Source organism: Hyaena hyaena, unplaced genomic scaffold (assembly GCF_003009895.1).
Source record: "Hyaena hyaena isolate Hyena2069 unplaced genomic scaffold, ASM300989v1 scaffold_605, whole genome shotgun sequence".
Classification (NCBI taxonomy): domain Eukaryota; kingdom Metazoa; phylum Chordata; class Mammalia; order Carnivora; family Hyaenidae; genus Hyaena; species Hyaena hyaena.
Window position 1 is genome coordinate 940,146 of NW_024081237.1, and position 16,610 is coordinate 956,755.

A 16,610-nucleotide genomic window follows, 5' to 3' on the forward strand; every position below is an offset into this window, starting at 1 on the left:
ATCTCTGAACTCCAAACACATGCTGCCCCCTTCTTTTCAACAATCTCATACTGAGCAATCCTGCCTCCTTCGCTTGATCAACACCCTGCACCATTAGTTGCAGTGGACATTCTACTTCATCCATTCTTGATCCCACCGGTCCTAGGAGTGAATGTACTGTTGCCCTCACTCTCCCACCAAGTAGTCTGGGGTTCACTGTATTTAGTGCCATAGGAGAACTAATAGACCTGCTTTGTGAATTGCTGGCCTCTTGCCTTGTTTCCTCAAACAGACTATTAATTCCCTCAAGGCAGAGACTGTGGATCATTCACTGTGCTCCCTCCATCCTCTCAATAGAGCTTTATTGAGTGAGTGAATGCATCCCTATCATACACAGGAGGACACTGAGAACGAGAAAATTTAAGTGAGCTTCCCATCATTACACAGTTGTAAGAATTCAGGACAGGATATAAATCTATATTTAATGGCACAAGAGCTAGATTTTTTTACTGCAACATGCCATCCATGTTTTGTTTATTTATTTACTGTGGAGTGACTGTGTCCCCCGCAAAGTCCTATGCTAATTCCCAATGTGATTGTATTAGGAGATGGGATCTTTGAGAGGTATTAATGTCCTTCTTAAAGAGAGCCCAGAGAGCTCTCTTGCCCCTATGCCATTGTGAGTAGACAGCAAAAAGATGGCCATGTATGAGCTAGGAAGTGGCCATCTGAGAACCGAATATGCTGGTGCCTTGACCTTGGATTTCTGGCCTCTAGAACTGTGGGGGATAAAATGTGGTTGCTTATAAATCACCCAGTCTATGGTATTCTGTTTATAGCAAGCTGAGTGAACTAAAGCACTGTTATGAAATAAACAAGTAAAATTTTCATGGCTAAAAGGATCATTTATTTTGCCCACAGTTTTGTAGGTTAAGTTTTTGGGGGCAGGCAGAACTAGGCAGCTCATGTCATGGCACCGGCTGGGACAGTTAAGACTAGAGCATCCACTTCTGAATGGCTTCTCCCTCTCATGTCCGGTGACTTGGGGCTCCTTGGTGCCTCTCTCTCTCCATGTCTCATGCCATCCCGCAGAGATTGTCCACATGACTTGGGCTTATCAAAGCATAGTTTTATCTCTTCTATTGCCTCTGGCTCCCAAGAGGTAGCATCAAGGCACTTAAAGGCTATGTTCAGATCTGCCACAGTGTCACTTCTGCTGTATTCTACTGGTCAAAGCGGTCATATGGCTCATTCAGATTCAAGGGGTTGAAGAAATAGACTGTACTTTTATATGGGGGTGTGGCAAAATCACCTTGCATAATGTGTGTGGTATGGGAAATACTGTTGTATCCATTTTGGAAAATATAATCTGCCACAAACCATAAAGAGAGCAGCTGAATGTATGAAAACAAAGTTCAATACATTTTCCTTCATTCAATACATTTTCTTCAAACGCCTCCTATAATGGACTTGCATTATTCAAGTGACTAAGGCATGCTTCCTGCTTTTAAGGTGCAGCATTCTGGCAGGAGAGGCAAGAGAAGTGGCTTATTAGTCAGGACGTACTGTGTAACAAAATGCCTCAAAATTTGGTTGCCTACAGAAAACTGTTTCTTTGGTTCATGATTTTGTGAGTTGTTGATTTAGGCTGGGTTCTGCTGGGTCCTTCTTCCAGCTTCTGTTGTGCTCGCTCAGTTATCAGTGGTCAGCTTTAGTCAGATAGGTGGTTTTGCTGATCTTTGCTGGGCTTCCTTATTTGTCTTGGGGTTGACAAGCTGTGGGCTAGCCTAGAATAACTTTGGCTGGGACATCTGGGCTTTCCATCATGTCATCTCTCATGGCATAGACTTGAAACTGGCACAAAGTCAATCTGCTGCTTTCTGTTGGGCAAAGCAAGTTACAAGGCCAGCCAAGATTCAAGAGGTCAGGAAATAAATAGACTCTAAGTTTTGATGGGAGAAGGTACAAAGTTATAGTGCAAAATATAGGAATACAGAATGACTATTATTTTTGGCCACAATGCAATCCATCCATTAAAGGTGCCAACCAATGTCAATGCAGTGTGGTAATTGTGACGGGCTATGGGGTACAGAGGATGAATGTTTTATGAACCTTGGGGCATCCAAAGGGGATGAGAAGTGGGAAGTAGCATGAGAAGGGATCAGGGAAAGCTTCACTTAATTGTGGATCCTGAGGATGGGTGAGCTTCTGAGCCTGCATGGAAAACAGAAAGAAATTTGCCACAGTGGTCCTGCCTTGAAGTGTAAAAGTATTCAGGGTCTTTATCTCTTATTCCTGGTTAGGCGTGCTGCAGAGCTACCCTGATGTCCCGGTTGAAACAAAACCAAAAACCAAACAACAACAACAACAACAACAGAAAGAGAAAAATCTTGGAACTTGAAGATGAATTCTCACAGTCTTCCTATCAGGCAGATAGGTCCACCCTGGTACATTAGCCTCGTAGGGCTGTCATACTCAAATACAGACTGGGAGGCTTAAACAATAGAAACTTATCGTCTCACAGATCTGGAGGCTAAAAGTCCAAGATTAAAGTGCATCAGGTTTTCTTTCTTCTGAGACCTCTCTCTTCAGCTTATAGCTTGCCATCTTCTCCCTGTGTTCTCATGTGGTCATCCCTCTATGCAGGTGTGCATCCTAATGTCTTCTTCTTATAAGGATAGAGGCCAGATTGGATTAGGGCCCACCCTAAGCCCCTCATTTTAAATTAATCACATTTTTAAAAAAAGTTTATTTGTTTATTTTGAGGGAGAGACAGAACCCCTGAGCAGAGGAGGGGCAGAGAGAAAGTGAGAGAGACAGAGAGAGAGAGAGAGGATCCTATGCAGACTCTGCACTTCCAGCACAGAGCCCAACGTGGGGCTTGAACCCATGAAATGTGAGATCCTGACCTTAGCTGCAATCAAGAGCTGGGCTTCTAACTGACTGAACCACCTAGGCAAATCAATCACCTTTTTTTTTTTTTTTAAAGTTCTGTCTCCAGACACACATTCTGAGGTGCTAGGAGTTCGGGTTTCAATACATGAACTTGAGAGGATATAGTTCACCTCTGACACTATCAGTACATAATACTTAGGTTGAATCTGGAATCTCGGGCTTTTTTTTTTTTTACCCATGAAACATGTTGCCTCTTGGCTTTTAGCTGAGAATGGCATTCCTTCTGTTTCCCAGGTGACTGGAACAAAAGGGATGCTTTTTTTTAGTAACAAAAGGGACGCTTGTATCTCATCTCATCCCTTCCTAGGTGCTCTGCATGTCTCCTTCCTTGGAGATGCCTCCAAAGTCAATAAAAAGGCAGAGGAAGCTCAGCCCAGAGGTAACAGATGATCTGGTACACAAACAAACTCGTTAGCCGTTGGCACATGTGAGGGATATTATCTTTAAATTAGTTGGGGAAAATTAATATTGCTCACTCGGTAGGCTCGCCCTTATTGTCTGCTCTGAGAATCAGCAGGGCCAGAGCCACTGTAGATAATATTTTTTAATTAAAAGGAAAATAACTTCTTGTGATTAATCTACTTCTTTAGGGACTTGATCCAGAATCTCATAAATCTAAAATGGAGGCATGTGCTTGTTCGCCAGGCAGACATCTTCCCTCTCAGTCAGCTTGGGAGCTGGGTATGAGGAGAAGCTGCCCGAACAAGAAAAAAACCCAGTCAGTGTAGGCGTCAGCTGGGAGATGAGAGGCCAGACTCCGAGAGACACAGGATCTCAGCTGGGGCAGAATTCCTGGCGAGGACATCTTTTTGCACAGTGCCCTCGAGAACAGATGTTAGTGTCAGGAAGTCATAGGTGAAGATTCTGGGACCCTTGTCTAAGACGCTGGGAGAATGTCTGAGACTCAGTCTTGTCATCTGTAAAATAGGCTAGATGAGCTTCTATCTCAAAGGGAACATTTATGCAAAAGGGAGTCTGAGCTCTAGAGCCAGATTGCCTGGTTTTGACTTAGGAAAGCTCCACTTTCTTGTGACTTAGACCTGGTTATTTAACCTCTCTGTGTTTCTGCTTCCTTCTGTGAAGTGGACATGAGAAGAGGGGCTGTCTCATGGGGTTTGGTGAGGACTAAATACATTTAAACTCATCAAGTGTTGGAGCATGGTGTAACGAACACCAAATAAACATTTGCTCTTACAAGGCAATGTTAGCCACACAACATCTTCCATGTTGTTAAGGTGAACGGGATCGTAGTGGGGGACATGATGCAGCCTCTGTTTCCAGAGATGGAGAAATGGAGGTCACGGAGAGGACGCGACTTGCCCAGAGCACAGAGCAAGTTATAAACAAGACTGGGTGCAGGATGCAGGTTTCAAACCCAGGCTAGAATTACTTACAAGAGTGTGTGGTGTTGGAATTCCTGCCTGGCTTTTAGTCCTCTAACAATCTAGAAACAAGGTGACTCATAGCAGCCCAGGTAACCCCAGAAAGCACCCCAGGCAGGCGAGAGTGGCTTATCCCAGCACTTCTCTGCACTGCCAGCCCCAGGTAGCATGCCACACTCATGGACCCATTTCATCTTCCCTCCAGTCTGTTGGACAGCCCTGTTAGATGGGGGGGGGGGGGCATCGAGGCTCAGGAGAGTTATGTAAGTAGCCACAATGCACCCCCTGCCACAGTGGAACTGGCATTTCAGTTAAGGTTTAGTCCAACTCTGAAACGCTACAATGATACAAGGCTGCCTCTCTGAGAAAGAAGGCGCTGTTCCACACCTTGACTGCACTCCTCTTTTTTCCCTCCCTCCCATAGACCTCACCTTTGGCTGCTTGGCCTCATCTTCATGTAAGGAAGGATCAGCAACTTACTCTTACTAAGGTGGCAATGACTGATGAACACTTCAAATGTTGATTCTTTCCCTTGCCCTCCAATACATTCATCACATGAAGGTCATGTGCCATTGAACACCAGCCAGAAGACTGGCGATTGTTTCCTTTGTATCACGGGCCATAAAATACAGTTGTGAACTTGTGCAATTATTACAACCAACTGGCAGCTGGGTGAGGCCGGCCAGGATCATGGTCCCGCTTTACAGATGACAAAACCGAAGCCCAGGGAGTTGAATCCAGAGTCTACTATGTGTCAGGCACTATTGAAGTGAATGAATGAAATCCTGGGTGTTCCTGCCTTCTATTCTGGTGCTCTCTCCATGTAGTAGAGCAACCAAGGGCTCCTTTGCCTGGAAGTGTTGGACTAGTGGTGGGAAGGAAGCTGGGTTTCACTGGACCATGTTCAAAATGTTCATAAATTGGTTTGTACTAAATAGAACTTCTTTTTTTTTTCCTAGGAGAGAGAGAGAGAGAGACAGCGTGAGCAGGGGAGGGTCAGAGAGAGAGGGAGACACAGACTCTGAAATAGGCTCCAGGCTCTGAGCTGGCAGTCAGCACAGAGCCCGACGCGGGGCTCGAACCCACGAACCGCGAGATCATGACCTAAGCGAAAGTCGGCCGCTTAACCGACTAAGCCACCCTGGTGCCCCAGAACTTCTATCAATATATCAAAACCCCTGAGCTACCCCCTGAGAACGTGCCGAGACCCATTGTCACTGACAGTAAGGAAACTGCTTCTCAGTCATGGAAGCCACTTGCACTTCTGATCATCCTGATTAGTGTTGGACATGAGAATGGTACAGCAATGTCACTCAAAGGTAGGCTTTTCCCTTTCTTTCTCTGTCCATAGAGCTACACAATTTCAGAGCTGATGGGACGCCTGGAGAACCCCTCAGCAAGCACTCCTTTTACACATGAGAAAACTGAAGCCCAGAAAGGCTACAGTATATACCCCGAAGGCGACACAGCTAATTTTGACCAAACACAAACAAGAAAAATCAAGATGGTGGGCATGTAGATGATAAAGACAAACAAGTTCAGTAGCAGAAGGACCTTCCAAACAGGCTCCTATTTGTCACTCAGTGAATGGCTGCTTGCCAGAGGGAGTGGGGTCTTTTAAAATAGTGGCCAAGCCCTGTGTCAGGTATGCAATGACCGGACTCCCTGCCTAGCTGGGGGCTGCCTCATGGTGAGCAAAGCGGTCTGGTGTGCACTGTTAACTGGTCAGGACCATTTCACTGGAAGGTTAAAGCAGATATTATAGTTCCCATTTACAGATTAGAAAACCAAGGTTCAGGGGTACCTGGGTGACTCAGTCCGTTAAGTATCTGACTTTGGCTCATATCACGATCTCACCATTAGTGAATTCGAGCCTGGAGTTGGGCTCTGTTAGGACAGTGCAGAGCCTGCTTGGGATTCTCTCTCTCTCTGCCTCTCCCCCCACTCACATGTTCTCTCTCTCTCTCTCTCAAAATAAATAAATAAATAAAAAATGAACTTAAAAAAAAAAAGAAAACAAAGATCAAGAGGACGGAAGTCCTTCTCCATTGTCTCATTCAGGTAGCAGGAGGCATTTGGAATGGAGCCTAGGCTGCCTGCTCCTCGCCTTCCCCTCTGCCTTCTGAGGACCTCCCTTCCTCCTACAGCTGCCCTATTCCCAAATGCAGGCCCCACAGTCTTTGTTCAGCAACTTTGTTCTCAGTGTGTGGGTGAGGGAGAGTGTGAGTGTGCGTGGTGGTGTGGCCCTAATGGACCTTCAAAGGCAGACACACTGCTTCACAATTCTAAGCTCTGCTCTGTGTGTTCTGTGTCCTTGAGCGGCTCCCTTACCATCGAGGTGGTGTGGTCTCTTTATCTCTCAGCTGTGGAGGATCGAGGACGGTCTGTCAAGTAAGTACTTGGAACAGTTCCAGGCCTCGTTGTTTATCTGCACAGTGAGGCCTCACGGTCTCCTTCTGGAAGAAGAGCCTCTGCAATAGACTTCCGTGGTTTGAGGGCTCCAAATAAAGCACCAGAGGAGGGACAGCCAGAGAAGGCAACAAACATTTGGGACTTTGGCAAACGTCAAGGTGGTATGGGGACGTGAAAACTGGCCTGGGATGTTTGTGTCTAATTTGGTCATTTATTCATTCTGTCATTCACTCGTCAGTCAGTATTTCTGAGCACCCTGAGTCTACTAGGTGGTAGAGCAGAAAGACAAAGACAAGTCATTGCTTAAACCCTCAAAAACTCTCTCTCTCTCAAAATAAGGAAACTTTAAAAAATGACAAATAAAATCCCTATAGCAGGTCAGTCTTTGGTTGTTGGGGCTGCTAGAACAAAGTGCCACAGACTGACAGGTGAAGCAACAGAAGTGCATTGCTTCATGGTTCTGGAAGCCTAGAGTCCAAGTCAAAGTGTCACATGGCTGCTTTCTTTGGACCTCTCTTTCCTTGTCTTGCATATGGCCTTTTCTCCCTGTGTCTTCACCGGCTCTGTCCTCTGTGTTCGTGCCCTAATCTCTTTTACAAGGACTTCAGCCATTTTGGATTATGGCCCAACTTAATGATTTCATTTTAACTTCATTACTTTTTTAAAGACCCTGTCCACAGACACAGCCACATTCTGATATACGGGGGTGGGGGCAGGACTTCACTACATGAAATTTGAGGGGACACAACTCAGCCCCTCACATGGTTTGTGATTTCTGATCTTTTTGTCTGGGACAGTCATGCCTCAGATATTTACATGCCTTGCCCCTCACTTCATTTTAAGCCTCTGCTCAAATATTCCCTTAGAGGAATTGTCTGATCATCATTGTTAAAATAGCAGTTCTGGTCTTTTTTCCTCTCCCTTTCTCTCTCTCTCTCTCTCTCTCATACACACACACACACACACTCTGCTTTATCTTGATTTTTCATCACAGACCTCATGGATACGCACACATTAATTGTTTTATTTCTGTCTCCCACATCATAAGGTAAATTCCCAGAGGGCAAGGGTTTTGTCCATCTTGTTCACTGATGCATCCTAAGGGCTTTGAGCAATGCTTGGCCCATACTGGGAGGTCAACATGTATTTTGTGAATGAGTGAATGACTGTATAAAATGTACCATCTTCTGTGAGCTGTTCCACTCCCTCCTCTGAACTTACTGCTTGAGAATTGATCAGGTTACGATCCTTCTCGCTCATGAATCTCATGGAAGCCTGGAGCCCTTCTTCACCTTGGATCCCCAGAAACCAGCAGCTTGCCAGGCGCTCAATACAAGCCCAGGAAATGTATGTGCACCTAATTGTTAATATTCCAACACTGATGCCTCTTATGCTCTGTGTTTTCCAAAGGGCTCATATGAGAAATCTCTTTTAGAATTTAGTAGCAGGATAAAAAAATATAATTTTGTCCCAGGAGGGACTTGCTCATTTGTATTTTTGTTTTAAAGAGGACTACGTTAGATTTTCTTTTGTGTCCTGACTGCAAGGAATTGCAAAGCCAAATCTGACACATACTTAAAGCAACATTGTTGGCACTTGTGTTTCAAATGTTTCCCTTCTCCATCTTTTTTTTTTAATCTTGAGTTTGCTTTTCTCTGCTCAGAATATATTTAGAATGTTCTCAAATCTTTAAAGTCACTCCCAATATGTTTCAGACAGACAGACAGACAGAGGTAAGAAATAAGTAAAATGAATAAAGTTCAAGAGTGAGATTATACCTGCTTGGCAGACATTGAATGACGGTGGAGATGGGAGAAGGGAGGGTGGGTAACGGTGAGGAGAGCTTTCAGGAAGAAATGGACCAGGTCTGCCTGTCCTGTACCTCCCAGAGCTGCTCCCCACCCCTGCACCCAAGAAGCCGGAGCAGGGAGGGGCTGCTGGAGAACAGGTAGAATGTTCCAATGAGCTGTGGAGAAGGACAGGCAGGCACTGGGAAGATTACTATCCACCAAATCACTCAGAATTTATACCAGGGAATATATTTGGAAATTGAATGCAAATGAAAGCCAATCATTCTGCTCAGACATCAGAGATTTTGAAAAATGGGATTGGGTTGCAGGTTTCCCAGGGTTTTGTTCATTGTTGTGATTGTTTAATTCTGCAATCTCGTCCTTCTCCTTAGGGCCATAGAATTTTCCTGCCACATGGGGATGCTGTGCCAGGATTCCGGGGGTAGCCATGGGATTGACGTCTGGGTGTAGGAACTCTATTACCCAGTGATATGGCGTGTGAAATGGGCATTTCTTGTGGGTATGGTTTTCTCTGATGCTCAGAAAAGTCTGTGATACCACCCTTGCCCTTGACCTCCCTCTGATAAAAGTGTTGGCTAGCATTGTGTATACACCTTGCCATTTAGAGGTGAGGAACATAAAGCCCAGAGGAAGAAAGGGACTTTCCCAAGGCTGAATCAATGCCACAGCTGTGTCCTGAAGACAGACCCACCTCCTGGCACCAGGACTGTGGGAGTTCAAGACAGCTTGTAGGTTGGAAAGCTGGTGCCGTATGTGATGAGGTGACTTTGCCACTCCACGCACGCCCAGACACCTGAGGTGATCAGGCAGTTGCCTGGGTCTCTAGATGCCCGGACCACCTCTGGTATCCAGAGCTATCTACATCAGCTCAGGCTGCTGTAGGAAAAGTACAACAGAAATTTATTTCTCACAGTTCTGGAGGCTACAAGTCTGAGATCAGGGGGTCGGCCTATGCAGGTCCTGGTGAGGGCCCTTTTCAGGGTTGCAGACTGCCAAATTCATGTTGAGTCCTCACATGGGGGAAAGCAGACAGAGTTCTCTGGGGTCCTGTTATAAGACACTAATCTTATTCATGAGGGCTCCACCCACATGAGCTGATTACCTCCCAAAGCCCCCACCTCCAAATACCATCATGTTGGGGGTTAGGATTTTAACATATGAGTTTTGAGGGGACACAACCATTTAGTTTATAGCAAGAACCTTCTTTGGAAGTGCCTTGGCTGCAGGAATTTGGGGACTTTTCTTGCTTCCAAGGAAGCAAATCTCACCTGCACAGCTGTTTGAGAAACAATATGCATTCTGTCTCTAATTTCCAAGCCCATATTACCTGTGTAAAGAAATCATCTTCCCAGAGAGGCAAAGGAAAGCTGGAATATCAGGCTAACTGGGTTGCGCCGGCTGCAAAAAGGAGGCCTTACTTTTTAATGATCATAATTTAAACATGTGCAACAGAGGCACATTTTAATAGAGAATTTCTGAATAAAAGAGAGACTTTCTTTCCTATAGCCCAGAGCTTCTCAAAGAGGGAGAGAACAAGGCCTCCTTCCAAATTGTATTTGGGAAACAAATTTCCACTTTATTTCTCAAGTGAGTCCAAGCCAAAGCTTAGGAAATAGAGATGATGTCTGGGTAAAAGGTAGACTGAGGTGTGGGGCTTCAATAGAATCTGTACCAACTATCAAGGGAGGCCAAACACAAGCAGAGAGAGTTGTATGTCCTTCTCTGTCTTTTCAACATAATTCCACGGTTGGCAAAATCCAGAGACATTAGTTGAGCTTAATTTACACGCTTACCTTGGGGAATGATGAACTACCTTGAGTTGTTCTTAAGACTTGATTTGCATTTGTGCCCCTGAGCCAAAAGATATGACAAATGTAGAAGGACTTGGGACTATTGCCAAGTTCCTTGCAAATCTTGGTTTGAAGACTGTTGAGAAGGTGTGATGGCTTCCAGCCCAGTATCCCCTGTGTTTGTGGGCTGGAGACACGGGGTGAGGGCTGCAAAGCCAGGAGCTCAGTTTGGCATTGGCTACTTTGGTTAAGGGATTCTCCTGAGCACTAGGGCTTTAACAGTGACTCTTACAGCTTCTGTTCTTGAGAAGCTCATGGTCTCGTCAGGAAGGTGGATACACAACAGGGATATACGATTGAATCTAGTGACTAAATGATAGAGATATGAATAGGGGACTATGGTGACAGAGAGGACTTATCCCGGTTTGGAGGGGCCAGGGAAGGTCTCCTTGAGAGTTGAGCAAAACTGGGTCTAGAGGCTGACAAGGAGGTAAGCAGAAGCATCACAGGCAGGGGAAGCAAGGTAAGCAGGACGCAGAGGTGAGCAAACCTAAGGTAGAGCAATGACTGAGAAGTTCCTGACTGTGGGTGTGGGAGTGAGCTGTGAGGGGAAGGGCTGGGTCCATGTAGGGAGGTAATACTAACATGGGGAAGTGAGCACTATCAGATATGGGAGTCATATGGAGAGATTTGAGTTGTAAACCAATTATTCTGATGACCCGGGTGAAGGGTGGGTTGGATGGGAGGAGACTATAGGAGAGGTCAACCGGAAGTCATCCACAGAGGAAGGTCTAATGAAATCAGAGGTCACAGGGTTGGAAAAGAAAGGAACATACTGACATACATTTCTGGTGTAGTATCAGCTCATCTTGAGCTGAGGGACACCTGGAGGAGCTGTTTCCTGCTCTAAAATATGGTAGGAGGGGACTGAGTACAGCAGCAGACATGTGACTCAGAAGCTACCAAGGAAGAACATAAAAAGCTTGGTTCTGTAATGCAAATATGAGACCTTCTGTGTGAGTTGTTTGAAAGGCTCCGAAGGGCTGTTCTCTAGGTGTGATGTTGCTGAGACAATTAGATGAACTAGCTGGTCCCCAGGGGACCTGATTTTTTTTTTTCCCAGAAGGACAGCGTAAGCACAGAAAAGACATACCCAGAGACCCTTCTACTACAGAACATTCTGGAAGATTCATCCAGCAGGAGCTTCTGCACTGAGGCCTAGGGAGAGCAGTGGCAGAGCAGCAATTAGAGCTTGGGGCAGATTCTCAGGAAAAACTGCATAGAGGAGTACAGGGTGCCAAGGATGGAAGGGTGGCGTTCTTATCGGGAGCACGCACAGACTGGACCAATGGGTTGTCCTGTGAAAGCACATGGGCATCTTGGGCTCAAAGCTAGGCTGTGACACGCTCTGTAACCCTGGTTGCTTTCTTCATCTGTTATGGGCTGAAATGAGTTCCTGTCAAGTTCATATGTTAAAGTCTTTACTTCTAGCACCTTAAAAGGGATTGTATTTGGAGCTGGGGCTCTTAAAGAGAAGATTAACTCAAAAGTGAGCACCGCAGAGTGGATTTACCTGAGAAAAGCATGCTCTAATAGGTGGGATTTGAGTTATATTATATCTTGATCCCTCTAGATACCTAACAGAATCCTAAGGTGAAGGTGTTCTCCTGAGTAGATACTTACTGCATTACTTGTTTACTTTTATTCCTTCAACAAGAATCTGATGAGCACCTTGTAAGTTTCAGGAACTTCTGCTCCAAAGGTAATTAAGACAAGGTCAGTGGCCTGGGAAAACTGACAGCTCAGCGAAGGGGTTGGTAATCTCTATTGCCTGTCAACAGAGTTGAGTAGTTGCAACAGAGACTTCATGGCCATATGGTCTGGCCCTCTGCAGAAAAAGGTTGCCAGTCATGGACCTCATGGAAGGTAGAATGTTATGGAAGGGCTCGGAATGTTCTCCCAAATCCTTCCTCTCCTTCCAGCGAAGTCTCGCTCAACTGGCTCTCTTCCTTCCAATGTCACCACTTTTGAATAACCTTTGATTGTCCCTCTTCTGGATTCATCCAGGTCTCATTTACCCACATAACTTTCTTTCGTAACACACATCAGTTTCTATAATTATCCATTTTCTTGGTGATTATTTGATTAGTGTCTGTTTTCTCCACCAATATACACTTGATTACATGCCTAGCACTCTTCTAAGCACTTTACATATATTACCTCATCTTAATCCTCTCGACAACCCTATGAAGTAGGTTTTGTTATTACCTCCATTTTACCAAAGAGGACCTGAGATAACCTGCCCAGGTCCCTAGGAAATACCACTCTCCATATGCGCTGATGGTGTTCCAGGTATTGGCTTTAGAACGTGACTGTTTGAGGCTCAAATTCTGACCCCATCACTTACTTCCCAATTATGCATATGGACCCACCATGGCGGATCTTAAGCATATGTTTGTTGAGTGGATAAATGATTCAGCATCATGAGCCAGTACTATTCTAGACAAATCCACTCAGTACTGTGCAGGCAGAAATGATGAGCACATTTATAGCTGATGTGGGAGGATCAAAGGAAACTACACACATGACCTTCATCTTTCTAAGTTAACTCAAGACCTCAGAATAAGAGACAAGGGAGCAGGCACCCTTTCTTTCCCACTATTACTTGATGCAGCTGAGGGCTTGTCCTCCTGGTACCCCCCATGTGCCATATCTGGGTTGAGATCATACCTCCCCAGCTGTCCTTCATGTTTTTCTGATCTGCACATTTGCAATCAGCTGCTCAAAGCAATTCCTTTTTTCCAACCTCTTCTTTCCTCCCCCAGACTCTATTAAGCTTTTGGAAACATAAAAGCAGCTAAGCGGTTACCCGAACTGAACTTGAACTCTAAACCTCAGGAGATTCACCCATCACTGAGCTGCAAGGCTCCCTGGGCTTCCAGCTGCAGCAGTTCTGTGAAGTCAGCACAGTGAGCCCACGGGAGACACCATATTTTATTTTTCAATCAAGCGTGGTGCCGTCAAGTATTGCTTAAGTGGCTCGATATCAGCACTTTTTTTTTTTTCCAAATAACTTGAGTTCGATGTGCATGAAGTTTCCCTGTTTGAAAATGTGTTGGTTATCAAGATTTTCTGAAGTCCTGGTTTTTCTTGTTCTGAGCAACTGCAGGCACTTCCTTCTGCTGTGATCCCCTGGGCCCTGCTTGGCTGGCAGGTCAGCATACACCTTTTAGCGGTAAATACACTCTTATGACTCAAGATGGAAGCAGTCAAAATCAAGCCCAGGGACGCAGGTAGAGGGGGGCCCCAGGCATTTGGTTCCTAGTATTTAGGACTCCTTCTCTTCAGGTTGATCATGTAATTCTGTGCTGCTTTCAGACTGAGCAGTCTGTGAGGAGCTGGTTCACAGGCAAGATACCCCTTCAGGTTACCATTCTGGCTGGCTGTTCAGAAGGTGCTGCTTCTAGCAGAAATTCTGTATTGTCACCATGAATCCTCAATCTATAAAGTTACTATAAAGGAACTTGATTTTGCAAGTGAAAAGTTCCCATCTTTCAGGACCCTGATTTTCACAGGATAGCCACTGCAGCACCTGGATTTTGCCAGTTCCCTTCCCTGGAGCAAAACTGGTTCTGGACTGTGTATCCTGGACATCTGTGTAAGCCCCGTCCACTGTCTTCCAGCATGGCTGGAGAGACCCTGAAGTTGAACTTGGTGATGCTCTGCATTTATTCTGGGGACTCTGTGCGGTGTGGCCAAGAGTGATGTGTAACATCCCCAAGGTCATTGCATATGAGGGAGAAAGGGGATGTTGCATGGCCATAGGCATCATTGGACTCATTCTGAGGAGCATCTAAGCCACAGTGTCACTCTTTGTCGTCTACTAATTCAACAACAGCAGCAGTACTATTTCCATTCCTGACCCCAACCCCAGTCATTCCGTATTTGGAGTCAGAGGCATTCAGAGCCTTGGCTCTAACCAGCTCTGGGTTGATTCTCTCTGATCTGAGCACCAAGCTTTTAGGGGAGGGCCAAATGAAAGCACCTTGTAAATGAACATTCCAGATGCATGGTTATTAATATATGTGAGTAAGTTGTAAACTGTAAAGCACTGTACACATTTGAGGCATTATCATTTATTAGTTTTTAATGTTTATTTATTTATTTTGAGAGAGAGAGAGAGGGAGAATGGAGAATGAGAGAAGGGCAGAGAGAAAGAGGGAGAAAGAGAATCCCAAATGGTCTTCACAGTGTCAGCACATGGAGCCTGATAACGGGGCTTGATCCCATGAACTGTGAGATCATGACCTGAGCCCAAATCAAGAATTGGTTGCTTAACTGATTGAGTCCCCCAGGTGCCCAAGGTATTATCATTTAAAATGTGTCTATGTTATTATTACTTAGGTAACTGTGATATTATTTATGTAAGAATTATAATCATTGAAATAATAGGAAAATATAAGATAAATAGGGAATTGGTCTATCTAAAGTAGAAGATAAGCAATTATTTTTTCCCTTCCCTTTAAAGGTAGGCTGAAAGGAAGTTTCATCATCATATACAACATTTATTTTGTGTCCACAGTGTACATCATTGTTGTTGTTTTGTTCATGTTCAATATATTTTATCTGTAAGATTAAGTTCCATGCGGGCAGAAATGATACCGATTTGCTCATCACTTCTGCAGACAGCAGGTGTTTCATGGATGTCCACATAATGAGTGAGATCAAAAATGATCATGCACATTTGTCCCAGAATCTGCTTCTTTGGAGACTTGTGAGGAAAAACTTTGGGTATCAACCATCGGGATCCAATGTATGGCAGCTTTAGTCACCATCAAAATGCCCCCAAATCTTAATGTCGGTAAATGAGTCTTTTCTATCACTGCTTGAACCACTAAATAGTGCAGGCCCATCTTGTCTAGCACTATATGAGCAGCTGTATCTCACAAACCTCGGGAGGTAGGGTTTTAAAATATATGCTTTATTATGATTCGGTTATGATGAGGCTCACAGACTAGGAGACAATTGCCTTTGGAAAGGTAGTTTGTTACTCACCGTTCCCAAGAAGAGGTGGACACCATGCCACAGGGATGCACACATGGCAGTATCAGGGTTAGTCAGGAAGCAGAGGGACTGAGGGGAAAATGTGTGCAGGAGCCTTTACGGTGGTTTCCTTGAGAAGGAAGAACAGGCAAAGCAGGGCAAGCCAATTTAGGATTGGTGAGTTGGAGTAATTTCAGGGCCTTCTGGGACATTGGGGCTATTCCTAGCAATCTGGCACTTGGCCTTAGGGTGAATAGAGCAGGACATAGTGGCCTGGAGTGTGAGGTCTTGAGAGCAGAGGATGTTGGGTGCACGCGTTCTGGATAGGTTGGCTTGCATATCAAAAGAGTGTTCCCAGGAAAGCCCTTTGCTGTCTCTAGGATCTGGCTGGCCCCGGGAAGGGTGGTCACTGTGGGGTCAGCAAGGCCCCAGATGTTAGATCATTGAAAATACAGAAAATAAAAAGGCATGAGCAATAAATGCAGGGTGGTGCTTATTCATATTTTTCTGCCCAGGAAGATGTGGTTCTGAGAGGTGAAGTGGCTTGACGAGGCTCCAACCACAAGAAAGAGGGAAAGCAGTGGAATTCAGACTTCTGGACGCCTTTGCAACCCACTGTGGGCAGCGTCTGTCAGCAATAGTTGTACCCTTTGTTTTGTATCAAAAACATCACCTGTCCAAGAACCATGCTATTCAGGACTCCCTTTAGTAGCCAGAGAGAGAGAGCCCAAACCTTAATCAGTTGAAGTGAACAGGGCCATTTATTGGCCTCTGTAGTGGGGAGGGCCTGATTGTGGCTGAAGGCTATGATGGGGGATTGCTCCTCTACACTTACCTTTGCTTCTCTCTCATGTAGCTTCCATCTTTCCTCTTGCAGACTGTCTTTCTCCATAAGGCTGGACTCCCAACTTCCAGAAGTTTCTGAAAATTTCTCCTGCCTTCACCACCTGAGAGGAAAGAACTCCTTTCCTATTGTGGGAGGAATGCAATTGGCCTGACTTACAGCTGGCTACTCCACAGGCTAATTCTTGTTACCTGAAAAGTGATGTACTACCATTACCCCATTTCAGACCATGAGTCTATCTGGGGGGAAGAGGAAAAAGCAGAAAGAGATCTATCACCAAAAAAAAGAAGTGGTGTTTATCTTAAATTGTTGGATGTCCGCCATAGGAAGATTTGGTAAAATTCAAAGTATGATTCTCAGCTTCTCACTTATCAAAATTGGATGCCTTATCAAT